The 19,606-nt window shown below is 32.8% G+C and overlaps 1 protein-coding gene and 1 pseudogene across 1 annotated transcript in view; one reads left to right on the forward strand and one right to left on the reverse strand.

Moving 5' to 3' along the window:
- Positions 1-19,606, forward strand: part of LOC133188382 (uncharacterized) — a 186,641-nt gene that overhangs the window by 8,660 nt on the left and 158,375 nt on the right. The window lies entirely within an intron of this gene.
- LOC133188775 (prostaglandin E2 receptor EP4 subtype-like) lies at positions 164-3,108 on the reverse strand (annotated as a pseudogene).

Below are 19,606 nucleotides of genomic sequence, written 5' to 3' on the forward strand. Positions count from 1 at the left end.
GGTGTTTCTATTGCAAATACTCAAAAATCGTTGTTGGAAATTAATGGAGTATCTTTCTATAAATTATAATATACTTATAGCAAAGATTCACGTTTTAGCTCAAATATTACCCTTATATTTATAATAAAAAAAAATAATATCATGAACTCGATGGAATACGTATTTATAGTTGTGTTATGCAGGTAGCAATGTTCATTGGAGGGCTCTGTTCGATTGTGTTCGATTTGTTCTCATCAGCATATGATTCTACTGTGAAAATATTTGTGTGCCTGTGTTTATGGCTGTTAAATCTGCGAACCAAACTTGCTATTTTGACAAGATTTTCTCTGCGTAGAATGATGTAGATCCATGGGTCAACAATAGAGTTACTAATGGTCAGTCGCACAGCCAGAAGTTCCTCTGGACCATTTTTAGGATTCCTTGCACTGGCATTCATCAACATACGAACCTGCAACATAAAATCATGATATCAAGATACAAATTTGAAAAAAAAATATCATGATATCAATATAATAACCTGTAAGATAATATCATGATATCAACATATGAACCTTTTACAATATCATTGTATCAACATACGACAGTATCATTTTATTATTGTTCATTTTATAGACAGACAGTGCGAATCCACAAGATTATATTATTGTATCGATTAAATTTATTATATGGTTCATCCAAATTTGAACTTTTTTTGTCGCCCGTATGTTGAATTTCAGGCTTCCTCAATGTCCGTCAACAATCACAACATTATTGTAAAAAAAAGAAGAAAATCACCTCAATATCTCAAATCCCTGGATATCTCGGCGTTTTCTGACAGTCCTATCTTAAGCTTGTTTTATATATGGAGGTTGGTTTTACATTTATAACCTTAAAAACTCTTTTTGTATATAATTTTTTAATCAGAGACAGCCAACAGCCGAAAGGGAAAACATAGCTGGTAATTAATAACTTTTAGATAGCAAATTAAAAATACTTATATCACCAGCAAATGGTTTTAATGTCTCCAAGCTCATCCAAGTATATATGATGTGTAAACACATGTAATGTTATTCAGCCACGTTTTAGAGCGTCCAACAAAAATTGAGCCCCTCTAATCACTATCATTTTAAATTTCTTTGATATCTTACTTACAATTTGAATAAATCATAAATTTTTGAATTCAAATGAAGTAACTGGTTTTAATGATTATATATGTTTTCATGTCCATATTTTCGCAATTTGCATGCTCGAGTGAAAATAAATATTATCATAATTCCGTTCAAAAAACACGAATTTAATAAACCAAACTTTGATCACAAATATTAAAATGCATTGATTCATTCTCAGAAATAGCAAATGTCTAATACGGTTAAGTAAAAGATATTAAAGTTCAACTTCATCGGTGATAAATTATAGTCATCAAACGTACCTTCGCGAATCTCTATTTTCAGATTGTCAAAATACACCGAAATACAGGACTGTAATATTTTTTAGCTGTTTATGATCAATGTTTTGTCATTATTTCATCGCTCATAATGTTAAAAGTTTTGTAGAAAAGGAATCGATGAAAAACAGTAGTAACGAAACAGTCCCTGATCATTTGATTACAGATTACAATCCTTTAGAGTTTTTTTTTTTTTTAGGTTGTGTCAAGTATTACTTGTGCTAAATCGTCTTGTGTGCATCAGTTTTAATCATTTTGAGAGGGATCAGCATCATAGGTCAATTATGTAAAAAAAAAAAAAAACACTGATGAGAATCGATAGAAGAGAGAGAGGTCCCTTGTATTGAATTCTGCAAAAACTATTTATTTTTTACTGGCCACAAAAAACAATCAATATTTCCTAATATCATATTTTTTTCATTTCTTCGTGTATGGAATCTCTATATATTTTTATTTTATTCTTGTATCGAGCATGAAACCTGAATCGTGAAAGGCAATTAGGATTTTTAGTCCATACTGAATAAATTGAACTTCAATTGAATAAGTTTAATGACCCATTTGAAATTAGTTTACAGAGATTAAAAAACAGGCTTAAATATCAAAAAATCTGAGGGAATGTGCGTAGCTGAAAACATTAAGTAAAGAATGAAAGTGCACCAGATGGTAATAAAGAAAACGTGCACCAGACAGTAAAGATTGAACGTGCAACAGACAGTAAAGAATTAAAGTGCACGAGAAAGGAAAGTACACCAGAATGTCAAAGAAGACTTAGAGAAAATCCTTCAAATGGTAAATGGTTAACAGTTGTTGTTTTCTAATCATTAAACTATTCATTGCTTCCAAAATGTTCCAGGTTTAGCATCCTGGGTAAGGATAAACTAGTATTTTAACTTATCTTAAAAAAAGGATTACTCACCATTAACGGAACCCAGCAAATGGAAAAAAAGAGTCACTATCGAAAACAGGAATACAATGATGTAAATGTCATTTCTTTTTCTTTTGTTGTCGACAGTCGTTGAAACTGGTTTTCGGCAAACGGAATGAGCAACGGCTACGTTTAGAATAACTGTTATTAATAAAATAATAAAGCCAATGATGGAATATATATAAGTGTTCACCCTTTCTAACAGTCCCTTATTGGCAAAGTCTATAAAGCACCACGATCCTGGATAAAAGTTTTTGACTGACCCAATGCCTATAAGATTAAGAGAAGATACAGCGGCTGTAAATGTCCAAATCACCAGAAGCATTGTGTTAGCTCTGCTTTCCTGGGAGTTCCTGTACCATATTGGGTAACGAACGGCCAGAAAACGATCAAAAGACATAGCACTGACAATCAGGGCTGAAGACATAAAAGAGAAGGAGAACCAAAATGAACAGTATTCACACAGCTGTTTAGGAAATTCAAAAGTAAACCCAGATATATAGCATGCCATAATCGCAGGGTAAACTAAGGCAATTCCACAAAAGTCCGATATAGCTAAACCGCAAACTAATCTGTAGAAAGGTTTCCATTTATGTTCCCCGGCAGATCGACAGAGAATATATATGGCCATGATGTTTCCAAAAAATCCGAAAGCATATTGAAGACTCGGAGGTAGAATGCTTTCTGACACAGTTTCTTCAACAGTAGTGTTTGAATTGTTAATGTTGGCCGTTTTATTTATAATTCGATCACTATCCATGGTCATTGTTCTGATGTTTATTATTAATTTTTCGATTATTTAAACATAATTCATAAAGAACATTTTCCTTCTTTCCGTGCCTGTCATATTCATGATTGCTATATCTAGTTCACAATATTGAATCAGGAGTTTTGAATGATTCTTTAGAGAAGTATTAATCTTTTTTAGAAGATCTGCAGAGACGGTCTCGAGAAGAAAGAATATATTTATTTCATGACAAAGCAAAGAGCTTTTGTTCATTCCTGATCAGTTTGTATCCTTTTTTTATTTATCCAGCCGTCGTGTATTTTGTAATGATGATTTTTTTAAGATTTCTTTTGAGAAGGTTAATCAATAATAGTAACATTCTATGTCGGATTTAACCATCTTCTTACTTTTCACGTCTCTTCAACTTTAATGATAATAATACTTTTACATTAATTAGCAGTCAAAAATTCTTCTTTACCATAACTTAAGAAGGATTTTTTTGTTTAAATCAGCTGCCTTAAATATTTCAATGTACTTAAAACATTTGATGTCCATTGATCCTAAAACCTCCTACTGAATTCATTAAGTTTACAAATGTTAACTTAGAGTGATTTTTTCATTTTAAGTTGAGGTCTTGGGTTTGCTACAAGCATCGTCCATTGAAAAAAATAACGATAATCACATGGCCTTTTTATCGTGACCTGTAAAAACTGAACCTTTTATACGCTCACCAGAGTCATAGGCTCAAACGAGCTTTAATGAGTTCTATAAACTCTCTACATTTTCAACTCTTTTGGCGCCTCAAAATTCAACCAAACTTAGCATTAAGTATCTTTAGGTTAAGTAGGTTTAGATTTGCTTAAACAAAGGCCAATGCTTACTTGAAAGGAGAGATACTGCAAATATTTATATACTAGTGTTCTCAAAACTTCTTTCCAATGAAGTAGCATTTTTGAAGCAAAGCTTTTATGTAAATTTGTAAGCATTTACGAAAATTAGCGGACAAGAAACAGCTTCAAAGTTAAAATATGATTACCGCTTAATTGCGTAAGATTAAAGCAATAAATATGATGAACGTATTTCAGTGTGACTCCTTATATACACATCGTACACATAGCAACATAATTTTACGTGTAATATCAACTTATCCGGTCAAAAGCATTTGATACATACAGAATTAATGTTTTATGACAAATACGAGGACTGTTCGGAAAATATTGAGAGATTGTTTTTATTCTTCTTTCTAATGAACGCTTTTTTTGGTGAAAATTAGCAAACAACCTGAACAAACACTAAGAATTAATAAAAGCATGAAATATTTTACAAATCTTTTATTTTTTCTTCTCAATGGTATATTAATGTGTCAGTACTAGTGGTAGGGGTACCCTGTGCAGTTTTAGAAATCAGATATGTAACATCTACGTTCCAACTCCCGGTGGACAGATAGTACATTGTAAGGGTGAAAATAATACAAATTATGTATATAATTTTTCAATTTTGTATTGATTTCATTTTGTGCAAATTGGTTCGGATTTTGATCAGAAATATATTAAAACAATAAACACGGTATAGAAATCTGTTTACGACAACAAAATAGATTTTTGGCGCAGCGAGCATATCTAAAATTTTGTGTAGCGTTGTGGAGAATTCTTGTCCAGACTAAACGATCTGCAAAAACATAAAAAATGCGAATGTGTAAAGGTTGACCTACAGTACACAAATCGGTACTGTATGGTGCTGAGTCAACCTGTATATAACACTGTAATTTTACATCGGGTAGCAACAATCCACATTTTATTTTATTTTGTTATAAAAGAATCCCTTAAAAAGAAAGAGTTTGATTATGTGATGACAGAGAAAGAAGAGTAAACCCTTCTCGATCGTTCTACGGCTGGCGAGACATTCCAATGACGAAGCGATGCTGCTCCATGTCGTTAGACACACGCAAGTTTATAGTCTCAACGGAACATCTAATTATCCCTTATATTAAGAAATTTTGCATATTTCTTTTTATTTGTTCTTGACAAAATGTGGACGAATTTGCAATTGTTCTTCAATGTGCATACATTTCGCCTTCGTACAGAAAATACCATGTTTTAGAATAATTTTTTTTGTATTTATTAAATATTTCTCTAGTGTACATTTGTATTTTGTATATGGCAAACATGTTAAATATGCATGTTACTGCCTGAAGTGTTACATTTATATGGAAATCTTGTCGCTTACAAAACTTGAATAAAACGCTTTTTCGTTTGTTTATTTGTTTGTTGTTTAACGTCCCTCGAGAATTTTTCACTCATTTGCCGGTGGAGAGCTACTAATTTTGACCTATACTCGGCAATCAGGGCCATTGAGGAGAGAGGGATCTATTTCGTGCCACCTTCTGCGACACTGGACCTCGGTTTATACGGTCTCATCCTGTATGTATGTATATTTATGTTTAAAAGTTCTAAAATAATGTAATTTGCCAAGATGAAAACATTAAATTTATTGTCTTTGACTTTGGTGTTGCATTAAAATAAAGTAGCCACAATGATTAACAATAACAAAAATTTATTTATTTATTTGAGGAATCGAGGAAGGAAAACTAATACTTTTTATGTGTACAAATTGATTTGTATTTGTCTAAAACACACATTACTGTTCATTTCAGTTACATACATAAAGTGAAGTATGATTTTCTGTCCTTTTCATCAAAATTGATTTTAGCATTTATGTTTTTGCAATAATTTCTTCATACATCAGACGGACGGTGTTAAATTTCCAGTGTATGTAACCAAAAAATATATCGAATGGTTCATGTTGTATGGATTGCATTATTGATATTTTGACAGTGATCTTTTTATTTCATTTCTCTCTATATAACAACAGAGCACTCAGTGTGCTTGACAATATCCAGTATGTTATGTAATTCTGTATAACAAGAGAAAACACACTGTTTGGATTGTAACATACACAATTAGATATCTCTGACGAGACTGTAACTCTACTGGTTTATACTTGTGACAAAGGTAGAGGAAAGAACCGCTTGGACATACATGTAAAACTAAGGCAACAACAGTAATTAAAATACATGGAATGATCCATGGTTTAGTCTCCTTTTGTGGCTAGTTTGATTGCAATTAGACTAAAACTGTAGTAGGAGTGGCTTTTCAAAAGAATTTTACAGAAATTTCTATTTTAAGTAATCATGGCAACACCGTTTGTTAAAATGTACAAAAAACTATTAAAAAAAAATTGCATCTTGGTTAGTCTACTTGTGTATTAAATTTTCTTGAAATCAGACCAAAACTGTTGGTGGAGTAGCATTTTGAAAGAAGTTCATGGAAATTTCTATTTGTAATAACCATGAAAACACCGTTCGTCAAAATTAAAAATCACTACGCAAAACTTTGTACCTTACTCTTAGTTTAGTTTATTTGTGTTAGAAGTTCTTTTGAAACCAAAACTGTAGGGGGATAGCATTTCAAAGGAATATCACAGAAGGTTTTATTTTAGCAACCATGGCAACCCTGTTCATTAAAATCAAAACTAAAATACGGAATTATGTATCTTAGTGAAGATGACTTGTGTATATTGAAATAGGACCAAAATTGTAGGGGTGAAGCATGTTAAAAGAATTTCACAGAATTTTTTTTATTTTTAGTAACAATGGCAACATCATTCATCAAAATTAAAATCTTGTGTATAGAAATACGTATCTTTGTTAAGTCTACTTGCATAGAAAATTTTATCAAAATTGAACCAAAACTGGAGGAGGAGCAGTACTTCGAAAAATTGTTTACAGAGACAAAGACAGCTAAACTGACAGCTAGACGAACGACAGACTCCTTACTATCATATAACTTCTTCTGGTCTCTGTATAGTAGAGATAAAAAAAATCACATATTTGATCTACTTAATATTTAAACTTACATTTATAAAGATGTCGTTCAATATTTTGCGCTTGAATATATGTTTTTAAAACAATTCTGAAAAATTAATTAAAATGAAAAGGAGTATATACAGCTAAAAATACTTTTTAAACTAACATGCTTTAACTTACTAAATGCACTTTTTGAAAATAAATGAATTGCTACTAAACAAAGGCTAAAACAAAAGTCATGATAAATTGCCATTTTTTTTTTAAGTTTTGAAAATTTTAATTGATCATTAATCTTGTACGTGAAAAGAAGAAAACACTTGCTGTGGCCTTCAACTCGACATTTAGATATATCGACGACGTATTGTCAATTAACAATGGCTATTTCCATTCTTATGTCGATACGATATATCCTGGTGAACTTGAGATAAAAGATACCACAGAGTCTGACACATCTGTTTCATATTTGGATATTTTACTTGAAAAAGACGTTAATGGTAATCTAACAACCAAACTTTATGATAAACGTGATGACTTTAACTTTTCAATCGTCAACTTCCCTTACTTATGCAGCAATATACCTTCATCACCTGCATACGGGGTATATATCTCTCAGTTGATTCGATACACAAGAGCATGCTCTACGTATGTACAATTTCTAAAACGAGGTAAATTATTGACAAATAAGTTGATGAAACAAGAATATCAGCTGTCTCGTTTAAAGTCATCATTTCGTAAGTTCTATGGTCGATACAATGACCTTGTCAGCAAATACAATTTATCATTGAGTCAAATGCTGACTGAAGTTTTTCATACTAATTGTTAGGCCATTATTTACACACTGAATTGTCGACGGATTTTTCCGTTGTTTCCCGATCATGACAAGGAGCACACGGCGGGTGTGACCGGTCGGCAGGGGGTGCTCACTCCTCCATGGCACCTGATCCCACCTCTGATGTTTGGAGGTCCGTGTTTGCTCTGCTCTTATTTTGTATTGTTTAATGGACTTTTGAGCTTGAATACTGTTCGTTATCTCCATATATTTCATTTCTTTGAAGTGCTTAGATGCTTTTCTTTTTGACCGAATAATACACGACCTTTATTCATTTAGGCATGTTAAAATCTAAGTTTTTACGGACCCTTTTGGCGATTGCACAATGTTTTTGCTAATAGTGCCTTCCACATTTGTTTTAATTAATATAAATACATGTAAATAAATGACATGTTGTTGGTAAGATCCATTCTCATTTATTTGACCCAAAATGTTTTATTCGTGTGTTTGAATCAGGACTTTTCAAAGAAAATGGAAGTGTAGAAAATGCACTTCACCTGAGAAACTCTCAGGATATAAACACAGAACAATGCTCTAGAGTGGGTAGAATTTATTACAGGTAACAGAATGCAGAATCACCTAATTCTAGTAATCAAATATTGAAAGAAAATGCAACATGAAAATAATCAATTATGTTAGTAGTAATCAGTAGAAATTAATATGTGAATTTATTTCAAGAGTGGGACAGAATTTTTTAAAATATTTTTATGAGTGCGATTCTCTAGTGAACATATCAATAAATCCTGTCCCACTCGTGAAATAAACTCTATATTCAACTATGATAACTTATTAGGGCAGCCAAAAATACTTGATACTTGAAAAACAAGAAAAAAAACATTAACTGAAATTTGACCTGAAACATTATGTGAAATTTGAAGGAAAATGAACGTGTGAATTAAACTTTTTTAGATTAATACATGTATCCTAGAGTACCCATAAATCGTCCCCTTACGATATTCAACGTCATAGTAACGGCGAGCGCGTGCAAATTGATAAACAAACTTCAGTGCTAGCTATAGAACGGAAATGCTGATTAAATGTTAAAAGTCATTTTTCATATATCACTCTTGACAAGATTTTTAGAGCTTTTCTACAAAATCAAACTTTCACACTTAAAAATGTCAATCATACCCTATTTTCATCCTTCAGATATAAAAACGACCGCAAGCGATTGGTCTATTTGTTTTTCGTGATTTGTGATAAATCATTTAAATAAAAATTGTAAATAAAGTTCTTCTATGCAAAAGATATTTTTTAAAAAATATTCTCATCAATTTAAGAACATTCAATTGCTTTAGCTATTACCGACTCCGTTTTCTTTTTAAGAAACACGAATGTGCTTTCAGATTTACATTGTCAACGATGTCATTAAAATACATGCCTCATCAAATTACCTGATATTTCAGATTTTCCAAAATTCATTGACCTTACTGGCAAAAACCGATAGAAAATCAATATATCTGAACAGTGCAAGTCTGACCGACACAATCTGGAAAAATCAGAAAATTTTAATTTAATGGTTGGGGTTACGACGTAGACTTGAATTGATCACCTAATTATAATGTGTAAAATATTCACGTTACAGGAAAAAAAAACTTTTTATCTACTCTGTAGTAGATGAGAAATTAATTAAAGAGTGACAGTAAAGATCTTGTTTTACTTGATTATCAATATGTCGTGAATTTCATACCCAGTAGATGACCGCTGGATTAGTTATGCTTCAATGCACGTGGCACCTGTGATACTTGTAAAAATTGTGACAAAAATACACCTTCTTTTGTCGACTAAATAAAACGACTGTTTGATAAAATAAATTCTTGGTTTATAAAAATGAAATATTAATTCTCTTCTTAATTACTTGACTACTTTACGACTTTTTGCGAAGGAGGGGGGGGGGGGGTTATCGATCAGGACTGGCGACTGAGCAAGGTCAAAAGTAGATCTATTCCAACAATGTGATCATCATTGCTTGGTCATCTTGAAAGATTGATTTTTTTAAAGGGGGGGGGGGTATGATAAATTCTTATGCACGACAAATATTGATTTTATTTATTTGTCGGTTTAATAGCATATTCCTGGAGGGAAAAAAAATCTCGATTATATACAACTCATAAAAAAAAATGAAAGAAAAAAGAAAACACCGGCATGATATAAAATGTTTTTAATTTGTAGGACCAACAGAAATTCTATTGTTGGAAGCATTCACAGTTATTAGTCAAAGTTACTGGTAAAATCTTTGATTTTTGGAGACTCTATCATATGCAGTGTTGACTTAGATTTTTTTTCCGAAATAATTTGTAATACCCGCATGGTCGCATACTACGTCAACTAAACACGGTTAACGTCAATATCTAGGTGGAAAGTGTATAAGATTCTCATGATTTGGGAGCATTAAATTTTTGTTTTCAAATTCTTAAATTAAAAGCCCATGCACGTAATTCAATATATCGACAGGTATAAAATAATAAGATGAAGGTAAATTTGATCTGGAAGTGATTTTTGGGAACGTAACTGCCCTGTACACTTTCAATAAAAAATGAACCTAAGAAAAAAAAAAACAGATAGTTTAAGGATTTTTATTTTCTTTAATTTTACTACGAGTTTAAACTGCATATTCTAAAAATAATTGCTAACATATTTGCATCATTGTGTTTACCAGTCATAACAATCAAAAATGACGTCATCGATACATAGTTCGAAACGTGCGGGTTGCGTGAAGTTTGAGGACGATTTTAGGGTATGGACGAATTTAGGGTATACGACGATATATTATGTTATTTTTAATCCAAATCACAGCTTTTCAATGGATAGAATATTCCGTTTAATTGTATACATAAAATAATCCTTTGAAAAAGACTAAGACTTAATTGTGGAAAAGAGTAATGGTTTTGAGATCACATTCATTTACTTAAAACTGTAAATACCTTCATCAATACAGTAGTTCTGCAGCAATGTTTCATGAAACATATATAAATAATCAGGGTTGTTCATGACCTGACTACCACTGACTCTTTTTAAATTTATTCAGATTTTATATTGAATTTCACCCTTCGTTTAAAAAAATTTTAACCACTTTATTTTGACCAATTTACCATATTTATGAACTCAATTTTTTGCTGGTTTTTTTCCCTGTTCTATGAATTGAGTTTAGAAATTTTTCAAAGCATTTGTAGCAAACAGCAAAGAGATCCTGAACTGTCCTATCAGGTAACCAAACGTAACATATTTCTTATCCAAAAATTCCTCCATCGCATTGCTGAAATGTAATTTGTACATACATACATTCTATTTGTGAGGGTGAGGGATAAAATGTTGTCTCCCTGAAGTCACCAAAGCAAAAATGGATTTCACGAGATATATCTTAATGTAGGTTTCTTACTCGTACAACCGGCATGTGATATTTTGCTTGACGTAATGTGGTCTGTGACTTTGCATTTATATCGAAAGAAAAAAAATAGATGCTGTCATGAGACAGTAATACCCGCACTAAGGTGTTAATAAATGCACACTCCTTCATATTGGGCTTACCAAGGAAAAAGTCAAAATAATTCTATAATTTACACAGTACATGTACATGTATTCGTCAATTCGAGCATAAAATGCTCAGGTGACCATGTGACCTATGAGCCTCTTATTGGTATTTCCTTTACTTAATTCATTACCAGTCTGAAATAACAGAATTTAATTAAATTAGGTTTTGATAAAAGGGGGATATAAATTTTTGGCCCATAATTGGAACTTTTTAAATTTATTTTCTAAACAACAAATAATATTATTTAGTAATAGCATTTTTGATGAACTTATCAAAATGTGCAAAGTTTTTATTTAAGTATTTGATTAGGCAAAAACCTCCTTGTAAAGCCATACCCAGTCAATTTTGTCACCCCCCCCCCCCCCAAACACACACACACACACACACACACACACACACACACACACACAAATTGCCTGTTTTTGGAAATAGGTCTAGATGGCAAAGTTACGTTAAAACATCGTTTGTTACGATAATATGAAATCTGTTCTTGTACATGTATGTGAACACCTTTTTGAAAATTTCTACATCACAATGGGCTTGTGTCACCCTACTAGTACTAATTTTACCATTATCATTGCACATGATGCAGAGTGGTGTAAACATCAGTAGAAATTAACTCATTTTGTGTTTTAATTGGATTATATTTCATGAAGTTGACAGGACCTATGACAGTCGGTAAGTACAAGTTTAAGTATTGATTGGGGTAAAATAACCGAAATGCAAATGGTTAGGTAAAAGTTTAAAAAGGATCAAAGATCATCGGATTCCACAATAGATGAATTTCACATTCTGAAGAGTTATCTCCTGTTGTCGACATTACATTCAGTTACAGGCACAGATCCAGGAATTTTTTCCGGAAAAAAAAAAAACAAAACAAACAAAATAAACACAATGATGGTGGGGTCCATGTTTTTAAAGGGGGGAGGGCGTCCAAAGTCATTTTTTATTTGCTTCTGTAAATCAGTACATAGTCCTATTTAAATAGCTTTGCAAATTTCGGGAGGGGGGGGGGGTCCAATCTCCCTAGCCGCTCCCTGTCCCTGAAATGACTCCAAAATAGTAGAAAACTTTTCCATTTGACTAAACATAATTTTGTTTCTTGTGTTATTGTGTTATGTACATCTAATGGTTTAAGGTTATGAACCCCTGGAGGTCATCCCCACTCTCTTAATGAACTGGAAATGTTCACAATGTGACTACATCAAATTAAATAAAAGTGCATCAATGATAAGATTGCTTGACATTTCATTCATGAATCTGGGTCAACCCATGTAGAATTAGGAATGAAAATCATTCAAAGAGATGGACCATTAAACTATCTGTATTATATTAACATTTTTTATGTCAAAAGAAAGTATTAGTTTCATGAACAAACAGGGGAAGGGGCGAGGGAAGGCGTTATCTCTTTACGTCTTAATTGTTGAAAACTCCTATAATGAATGTTAACCTCAAATCCGACTTGTACGTCTTCATTAATTTTAAGTGGTGGTGTCTCCATATGAGTGAAAAATTCCCGAGAGGGACATTTAACAACAAACAAACATTAATGACTTAAAAAAACACAATATACATGTACATGTTTATTAGTCAACGGGTATACTTCTGGTCATATCTCTAGTTCTCCCTTGAATCAGAAATGAATTATATAAATATTTTAAGAATGATTAAGAGTTGAAAAGGTTGTGCATTTTAAAATTGACTAAGCTCTGTGGTTAAATTAGCTATACCAGTTTAGCTTATTTTGCTACTCAAAACACCTTGATTAACTATTTTTAATCATACTGTTTTCTGAAATGTGAAGTTTTTTTCAACATGGATACAAGTCATACCTTTTCAGATTCTGAAAACAATGCATGAAAAAAAAACTGCTTTTCAAATACTGTAACTCTTTCCAAGTACTTGTGATCATAAGTTTTAGCTCACTTGAGTTTTTTCTGGTTTTCTGATCACATTTTGTCTGTCATCCATCTGTCCGCCTGTAAACTTTTCACATTTTTGTCTTCTTCACTAGAACCACTGGGCCCGCAGCACAGTTAAGGCTACAAAAAGGGGGCGGAGCCTATTTTGTACGGAAAAAATTAACTATGACATCATACAAAACCAACAATTCTTTAAAATACCAGAAAATGAAATGATTTGCTATTTTAAACTAGGAGACCATCAAACTACATCAAAACTTACTACAACATGCTGTTTTGTCGTTAGTTAAATCCCACATAACAAGACATAAACAAGTCACTGATCGCAATGCACTTGTCGATGTGACATCATTTCGTAAAACTTGACGCAGTTTGTATGCAGTGAGTGGCGAATCAAGTAATATTTTCTCAACGAAAAATGTATTCTATAATTAAATAAAATATTATTTACAGATATTTCATAGGTGATTAACTTGGATTCAATGTCTTCTTTACGATTTTATTAATATATTTTCCGTACATTTCCTATTAAATTGATACTGCCGTATATTTGTATGCAAGTACATTGGAGTGTAATGTAAGGGTCTTAATAAATCGATCTAGTGCAAGGGCATACACTCAATGGATCATAGTAAGCTTTTACATACCAACTCTAGAAGTATTAAGGTATCTGAAAAGTGCTGCGATCCTGATGAAATCTTGAAAATAATTTAATTATATACATATTTAATGTCGTTGACAAGCAAAAAATACAATATGCGGTCATACAAATACGATTTTATCAATGAAATAGCAGAATCTGTATAGGATCGCAGCACTTTTCAGAAACTACAATGCGTGTTGAAAATATTTATAAACTAAACTTAGAATTTTAACTTGGTTATGCCCTTGCACTAGTGAAATTTATAGGTGACCTCAATACTGCAAGTAAATGTGCTCAAATCACGTGACTGTCACATCACGTGACAAGTCTAACTATAAGATCTAATCGTCCTCAATATGTAGTTATTAACCATAATTACATTTGTCAGATATAAATAACGTACTAAAAAATAATCGCCATCCTGATTATGAATACATTTTTAATCACAAAAATTTGTCGATATTTCCATTGGGCACCTTAACTGTACTTCGCCAATTTCAACCAACCCCTGCCACAAAGCATCTTCGGATAAAGGGGATTCAAGTTTGTTCAACTGAAGGGTCAAACCCTCTTTCAAGGGGGATAATCAAGAATTAGTGAAAATTTGGTGGTATCATTTAAAAAAAGTCTTATCAAGAACCACTGACTGGGCCCAAAAAGTTGAAACTTTCTTTATATAGACTTAGTGTAGATTCAAATTTGTTCAAATTATGACCCACTGGGGTAGGATGAGACCACATATGGGGATCCAATGATTTACATAGAAAAATGCAGGGGATTTTTTCCATCATAAATCTTCTTCTCAAGAACAGCAAGGGCATTATTGTCATTCGTTTTCTCGAAAGGGACCTAGGAGACATTAAATCTCATTTGTCTGTCTGTCTGTCTGTTTGTCAGTCTGTCCGTCTGTTAGAGTAAATTTAACCTTGGTCATAACTTTTGAATAATAAGAGATAGGACTTTCATATTTCATATGTACATTACCTACAAGAACTTTCTAAACATACTATGATTTTTGAACCCATGAGCTTGACCTTAAACTTTGACCTACTTTTCAAAAAAATTAACATTATTTTAAATTGATCATTTTGAAAGAGAAAAGATAGGGCATTCATATTTATACATGTCTTGTATATTACCTGTGACAAGACCTTTCTAAATATACCATGACTTTCGACTCTGTGACATTGACCTTGAAGCTTAACCAACTTTTCAAAAATGTTACATTTCCTTATAACTTTTGATTGAGAAGAGATAGGACTTTCATATTTGACATGTACATTACATGTAACAATATGTTTCCGAGCGTGCTATGATTTTTTACCCCTTGACCTTTTTTTCAAAAATTTTAACTTTGGTGATTACTTTTGAATGACATATGATGGGGCGTGCATATTTGAAACAATATGTCATAAATAATGACATCCCATCCACTAGGACACGGAAAGCAGGGGACCACAATTCTTTGAATTTGCTTGTTAGTCATTTTGATATGGAAACATCCTCATATATAGAGTAGATTCCAGTTTTTATGCCCTGCCATGACTATGGCCGAGGCATATAGTGTTTGTCATGTCCGACTTTAATCAAACATCATATGCTGGTACATACTGATGTTAGCTTTTCAACTGCATCAACCTTTTGACCTTGACCTTTCCTTTGACCTTGACCTCACTTTTCTTAAATTAGTGTCTAGATCAGTTTTGAATAAACAATTCAAGATATATTTATCAATCTTCATATGCTGATACATACTGCTGAGAGCTATCAATTGCATCTTTTTTTTTTACCTTGACTTTTCCTTTGACCCTGACCTTACTTTTTTAAATGAGTGTTTATCTACGTTTTAAATAAACCATTTATGATATTTTTATCAAACTTCATATGCTAATAGTAAATACATACTGATGTAAGCTTTCCAAATGCATCAACATTTTGACCTCTTGAACCTTTCCTTTGACCTTGACCTCTCTTTCCTCAATAAGTGTTAAGCTCAGTTTTAAATAAATCATTCAAGGTATTTTTATCAAACCTGATATGCTGATATGTATTAGTGAGAGCTATTCAATTGCATCAAAAACTTTTCACCTTGCACTTTCCTGTGACCTTGACCTCCCTTCTCTTTAATTTGTATTTTGCTTAGTTTTAAACAAACAATCTACGATATTTTTATGTAACCATGCACTTATACATAATTTCGTGAGAATTTATCATCTATCTCCATTTTTTTTTTTTTTAGATTTTAGTTTCAATTTTAAAGAAACTGTTCAAGATATTCTCATCAAACTTCATACACTCATACAAATTTTCATGTTGCATTAGTAATATACATTTGGTGGGGCATTTATGTCCTATGGACATATTTCTAGTTTTCAAATCATGACCTCCGAGCATAGGGTCAGGCCACAATATGGGATCAAAATTTCATATAGGAATAAAAGGGAAAAAAAACTTCCAAATTCTTTTCTTCAAGAACAACAAAAGCATGATTAATATGGAAACATTCCCGAGAAGTGTAGATTCAAGTTTGTACAAATCATGACCCCATGGGTTAGGGAGGGGCCATTTTTTCCTGCCCCTGTTTGCCATCCACATGGAAATGCAAATTTTAAAACCATTTTACACATCCACAGGACAAAATCAATCATCTTCCAAATGATCATGATTTAAGGCTAGTGCATAAAATATAAGTAAAGTTCTGGGAACCATGGTGTTTAAACATGTTAAATATTTAAAAAAAAATTACCCCCATTTGACCCCTAGGAGGGAAATAAAAATTCCGAAACCTTATTGCAAATCCTCAGGACACCACCAACCATCTCCCAAAAGATGATTAGGCTACTGTGAAAAATGTAAGAGGAGTTCTGCGACTCAGGGGCTTTTTGCATAAAAAACATCATTTTTCGACCCCTATTTGATCCCAGGGGGAAAATAAAAATTCCGAAACCTTACTGCACATCTACATGACACCACCAACCATCTCCCAAAAGACGATTAGGTTACTGTGTAAAAAATGTAAGAGGAGTTCAGGTAACCAGGGGCTTTTTGCATAAAAAACATCATTTTTCGACCCCCATTTGACCCCCAGGGTGAAAATGAAAATTCGGAAACCTTACTGCACATCTACATGACACCACCAACCATCTCCCAAAAGATGATTAGGCTACTGTGTAAAATGTAAGAGGAGTTCAGGGAACCAGGGGCTTTTTGCATAAAAAACGTCATTTTTCGACCCCCATTTGACCCCCAGGGTGAAAATGAAAATTCCGAAACCTTACTGCACATCTACATGACACCACCAACCATCTCCGAAAAGATGGTTAGGCTACTGTGTAAAATGTAAGAGGAGTTTGAGAAAGAAGAGTGTGACAGACGGACGGACGGACGGACGGATATGAGTAACAACAATATACCCGAACTTTATTTAGAAAGTGCGGGTATAATGAACCAAAGTACAAGTATTGTTTAGAGACTTATATGCATTACAGTAATCACCAGCGACAGTAAAATGCGTTCTATAATTGTTTGTTGATTGATTGTTTGTTCTTTGACGAATATTGCAATTTTTTTTTCACTCACACATTATCATCGGATGCATATGAATGGCTTCAAATTCAGATGTTTACTCGGCTGTCAAGCTTATTGGTGTGCCAACGCCTGCCGTGACGAGGGATTCGGTTTTAAGGTATCATCCAAATTACCTGCGACTTTTAATAGTTAAAACGTCGTCCAATATTTACATTCAGAGTGAGGCGTCTAGTCCAGTATACCCTATGAAAGAAAGTAATGTGTATCAGGCTATTTAAAAGAAGATTTCCCATGTGCTCGATATCTGTTTTGGGATATTCTCGCTTTTATAACTTGTTATAATAAACTGGAAAACCCCTATGTATTCTGCATGTATGTACCATAACACTTGTTTTTGGTTAAGTCATTCTATCACAGAAAATTAAAGAAAGACTGAATGAAATGAGATATTATTTTCTGTTGAAAGACCGTGTAGTATCTTTCCCCTTTCTTTTTCAAACAGTGAAATACTGTGAGTTATCTATGGTATAAAAGTGATATTTTTTCACACTGTGAAAAAAAGCCAATCGTTGCAAAGTTCTCTATTGTCCTTCCTTCAAGAAGTATTTATGAAAAATACTCCATAACCTGTTGTTAGAAAGCCAGCATAAATAAACTATACTGAAAGAGATTAAAACTGCCGCAATTGCTCCCAATTTATGTTAAAGCCCAAGTCAATCTTCGCTATGATATCTCACAACCGCTGAACTATGGCAATGCAGCCTACATCATTCGTTTTGATTGATTGATTGATTGTATATTGTTTTACGTCCCATTCGAGAATTTTTCACTCATATAGAGACGTCACCATATACCGGTGAAGGGCTTCAAATTTTGACCTTTACTCGGCACTCAGGGCCATTGAGCAGTGAGGGATCTTTATCGTGCCAACGCCTGCCGTGACACGGGGCCTCGGTTTTTAAGGTCTCATCCGAAGGACCCGCAACTTTCACTTCAAAGTGCCGAGCGCATGGCGAAGGAACAGTTGCTACCTATTTTTTATCGACTTAGGTTTGTCGCGGCCGAGATTCGAACTCACGACCTCCCGATCACGGAGCCATTCGTTTTGAAAAGACAGGGCAAATAATTATAATAAGTAGTAATAAATAGAATATTAATGTCTTATAGTCGAATATGAAATTACTTTCCCTCGTTAGATAAGATATTTTATTATGTTTTCACTCGTGATTTGCAATTGTGAAAATATATACATGTATAAAAAAAAAAATCATGCCCGACATGTGAAAGAAATTTCATATCCAACTACAAAACATTAAATATCCTCTATGGATACTTGTGGATACTTATCTTTTGCAAATTATAAATATTTTCTTCAGCGTAAAATAAAAAAAATATTGAAACCAGAATATGACACAGATATAAATTATGATAATTAAAGGCTTATCTTTTAAGAAACAATACCTGCTGCGTCAAGTGAGAAGCCAATAAAAATGACTAGATATGTCTGTGTAACACGAATGTCCCGCTGACATGCAACTTTAAAATGCGTGCAAGTCCAATAATGTAAAAATAACAATTGATGGAAATGGTATGAAAATAAAGTATCATATTGCTGCCTTTTTTCTGGAATCAATTGACTATATCACAACATTCTTAAGCTCTGTGGAAAGGTGATCACTTGTATGCAAATATAAAACCCTACAAAACAGTGAGTAATTAAACATTTTCAAAATCCAAGGGCTATATGTTTCATAAAAATGGGTAAATCAATATGAATATCATCAATATTTGATCCGTAAGTCACTAATATAGAAAGACAAACCAAAGATGAGTTCATAAAAAACAAACAAACAAACAAACAAACAAAAACAAAAAAGGATTGGACAACAGTGAATGAAAACTTTCCAAACTTTTATAAACATAGGTTTATCATCACGGAGTCACGGAACTTGACCTTGATCTGTAGTTCATCATTTTTAATGGACATATCCAACATCAGCTCATTATCTACAAGCACAGCTAAAAATATTTTTGAAAACAATGAATTATTAGAATTTTTTAAAGTATAAGGGTCGTAACTTTCGTTAAATAATCGAGGAACTTGAACTTGACCTGTACGTCATCAATATACAAAAATGTACCAGCTCATTATCTATGTATACAAGAATGTATTGCTATATTCAGATGACGAAAAGAATAAACGTTCCACATG

Source organism: Saccostrea echinata, unplaced genomic scaffold (assembly GCF_033153115.1).
Source record: "Saccostrea echinata isolate AGI-Se365-2 ecotype Australia unplaced genomic scaffold, CSIRO_AGI_Sech_v1 ptg000016l, whole genome shotgun sequence".
Taxonomy (NCBI): Eukaryota; Metazoa; Mollusca; class Bivalvia; order Ostreida; family Ostreidae; genus Saccostrea; species Saccostrea echinata.